Genomic DNA, 4,215 nt, shown 5'->3' with positions numbered 1-4,215 from the left:
TACATTGTTTGTATTATGAAGTTGTATTTTATTGTGCCGTTGTGGCCAAATGTATAAAGTTGTTTTAAAATGTTGTTACAATCAAGAAAATGAATAGTTTGGTGTGTTAAGCACAACGAAAAAGTTACATTTCATGAAAAATAGGACTTCATTCACATACCCATCTAAGGCAACACAGATGACATGTTAAATGACGATTAAGTAACCTTCCATTCGTCAACCCTCTTTTGATCACAAGACTTTATAAATACCAGTATACACATGTCTATGGAATGCTGGGAACAGTTTAAATTGTTATGGTTTCAAATGATACCAAACAGTGGCCCCGAGCCTTTGAATGCTTACACCTAAAATGTTCAAATGTATTTTGGTTTAAAAAAGAAATAGTAAACTTTATTAAACATATTACAAAATGAAATTTGTTAGGTCAATACAACATGGATAAATAGAAAAATAGTTGTCAAACATATAAGTTACACGTGCTTCTGCCAGCACAAATGTGTTAGGCAAAGGTGTAGGCTAACAATTTATAGCAATAGAAACAAGTGGATTCAAAATAGTTCTACAGATGTATAACACGCAGTGAACTTTAAGGGCAATAAATGAATGAGTTAAAACACGTGTAAGATGCTGATTGCTCTTTCCTGCCCCGGCAACCCAGAAAATCCAGTCGGACCTGCAGAGTCGCCATTCCAGTCTGAATGAAAGGACCAGTGAATTGCACACGCACCGAGCAGTATAAAAGTAGCGCCACACACCCATAAAGTGTATAGATGAGACGAGGACACTTCCAAAGAACCATCTAGCAAGATATTTGCATGTTCTGGGACGCATATTTTGGATGGATGGCATGAAAAGCAGGTGCTCCACGCGCTGTTTGGTTACGAAGAGGGTTCTTTCTAAGGAGGAGATACTTTTCCGATCGTGTACATGTGACGCGTTCTGGCAATCATTGCGTCGCGTTCAGTAGTTTAAGCGGGTCGCGTCATGCGCGTTACATTTCGAGCGGCCGCATTACGTTCTGTTATTTAACGCGCCTCGTGCCGTTCTGTTGCAGAGCTAGTTGTGAATAATCTTGATTCAGCCAAAGAGAAGGACCTGCACATTTTAGGATATCATCGAGTCTGGTCTTCATTCGGTCTCTCTGGTGAAGTGGTTCTTAACAGTTCAACAGTTCTATCTCAAAATTGTGAAATGTTTAGGACCACTTGATCAGGGAGACATTGCCATTGGTTTTTGGACAAGATGAGACGACAACATTCAAGATGACTCTATATATGTTTACATTGTAAATCATATTGAATATTTAACAGAGGGGAGCAACATTGTTCGTTGTTTGACTTCATTTGGTCAATTCATCATTTTTTAAAGGTTTTATTTATTTATTTGGTTACCTGTCATGGTGTGCTTAAAGTATACAGTGTAATGATTCTGACATTTCTCATTCTTTTATTTTCAGTGGGTAATGTTTGGTAAAATAGCCTAATAGCCATAATAGCCATATCCATTTGGGTGTCATATTTCTTTAAGAAAATCTATGGAAACTGTTTTTAAGAGTTATGTGAATTATCTTGTTATGGTCTCTTTAAAAATTAAATAAAGTTATACAAAACGACCAAGATGTTGTAAACTTTAATTTAACTTAAATAAATACAGTATTTTGTTCGTTTAAATACAGTTGTAATACAACATTTATATCTGATGTAAGTAAGGTTTACTGTTGTTATATTTATATTACATGAATCCAGAATCCAGAAGCTTGCACATTCTCTCAGAATCACCACACAGACACTGAAATGCACTACTTTGGTTGAATTGAACTATTGTTTTCAGAAATAAATATGAAATTACAACTATAGAATATAAATACATTTTAATGATTTCTTTTTTTTAATAGCTTCAAAATTGCTTAACAGAATGACATCAGACTGTCTTTCAAGCACATTCACTGGTGGTCAATGAAAATTTGTTTATAAGAAGTTTAGTGAGAGGTTTAAAAGGTTTATTTCCAAGGTAACAGTATGTCTATGTTGGTGTTCATGAATTGCTCTTATTCTAACACCAGCAAATCCTCTCATCTCGGACAACACAACCCCCCCAGTAACACATTTTAACACACATTTTGCCTACCAAACACATTTCTTGAGAGACAAGCTGATTGTAACAGCTGAAAAGGGTATTTGATGACTCTGCAGCAGATTCACTTATCCATTTTAAATTACGCATGAGCCTGTTTTACTTGAAACCCGGATGTTGACTTAAAGTTTTTGTTTGATACCATCATACATTCATAAAATAGACTTGACAAAAGTATGAAAAATGTCTATGCTAGAGTTTTGCTTTAACTGATGACAAAAGTGACTGTTTACTGTACTTTTTAGAATAGAAAATCTAATATTTACTTAAAATAATAAATGAAGAGTTTTATATATAATACTAATATGATATATAATATGTAGATATATGTGCATTCAGGTTTATGGTTTGGGGTGTTCCTGAGCAGGTCTATTATGAACAATACAGAAGGCAGTTATATTTTTTGACAATTCAGGTTACATCATTTCGGTTTTAATAATAAGAAAAATCTATAAGAAAAACATGCTTGTGTGTTTGTTTGGGGGCGGGTCAGATGAATGGGCTTACTACGAGTCCTTTTCTCGTTAAAAGTTTCAGTCTTTCTCTCTTATGCCCCCTTGTGTTTCCTTCTGTGAATGTTTAGCTCTTATTAAATGTTTTGACTTGTCTATCGTGTATGCTTTTTAAACATCCACATTTGAGTTAACACACGCTAGTAAATGTAACAAGGACACACACACACAACTGACCACACAAGTCGTCGCTTACATGGTGGTGAGCTGTCCGTGGTGCTGAACGCAAGCTACCCAAGTCTCCTGGGTGCCACTAACGGTCCTTGCTTGCCCTTCGACGTTTCGTTCTCCCACATGATTAAATGGGCCCAGCCTTAAGATTGAACACTTAGTCCTAAGGTTTGACAACGGAAAGGGACGAAAAAACACAGACGAACGCAAACGGTCATGCAAATCAATATGCACAATTATCGCGTCTCAACAGTTTCATCACTTCATTAGGTAAGCAAAGGGCCAACCTGTGACCCGGCTTTTAATTAGAGAGCGTGACAAAACCATGCTGTGAATCAAAACACGCGCTGTACATATCAAACTGTTTGTGAACAAATCGATGGGTCTCGGAATAAGGAGGGAGAAAGCAGCGTGGACTAGGTATTTGAATTGCAAATAAAAGTGGCATGCTTTAAGATTAATTCACACGTAGAGCAAAACACATTTTGTAATATCTAAGCGTGTCAGCCATTTAAGTTGCTGAAATCAGACGCTATAACAAACACGCACAAGTGTCTTGACCCGTTTAAAGTCACTTGCTTTGTATAAAACAACCCCTCGCGTACCCAACATTATTTAATCCTTTCCGATACAAAAATCCCCAAACTAAACACTGTTGTTTGATAGAAACTCGCTCTAGTCTACTGCTTCAATGGACCCACATTTTGCTGTGCGCCTTATTAATAAATTATTCATGAGCGTTCAGTTCAATCAAATATTCTGTTCATTCGAGTCCTCTACGTCGCTTTCTTCTAGATCTCCGAGGCTCGTCCTAAATAGCGGCAATATTCGCTAAACGCTCCGCCTTGCACCCCACCGGTGAAGCTCGGTGTGGTGCGGTAGGGTGGAAAATATTTCAGGGGTCTTAACGAGAAGCCCGGAGCGATTTGCCTACATGCACAAGGCCAGCAGATGTCGAGCTGCGCTCCCACGAGACTCGATCTGCGGAATTTCATCATCGTTTCGGGATGACCCTGCGCCGTCCAGGAGAGGGGAGTGCGCAAAAAGGCTCGTGTACGTGGTAAATCACCTTTACAATGGATTGTAATCATCAGGCCCTAAAGGATTAATGTATGAGTGACCCCCCTCCACTCAATACAGAGCTGAAAAACTAATCTGAAAAGCCTCGGGATATCAATGCAGTTTACGACGCAGAATATTGGGCTTAGTTGATGACCCAATATCACTTCTCATTCACAATCAGGCTTGTCAACTGCCTAATTTCCTTAATCGGAGTAACAATGCCCTCTTCTTCAAAGGACAGTCCACAGAAACGAGTATATTATAGCAATAATGTCTGACTGCTTATCTATAACGCGCTCCTCTGTATGCTTGAGATAAGAGTTTTATTAAGAGG

The sequence above is a fragment of the Barbatula barbatula genome, assembly GCF_947034865.1.
Source record: "Barbatula barbatula genome assembly, chromosome: 6".
NCBI lineage: Eukaryota > Metazoa > Chordata > Actinopteri > Cypriniformes > Nemacheilidae > Barbatula > Barbatula barbatula.
Note: the sequence above shows the minus strand (reverse complement) of the source record.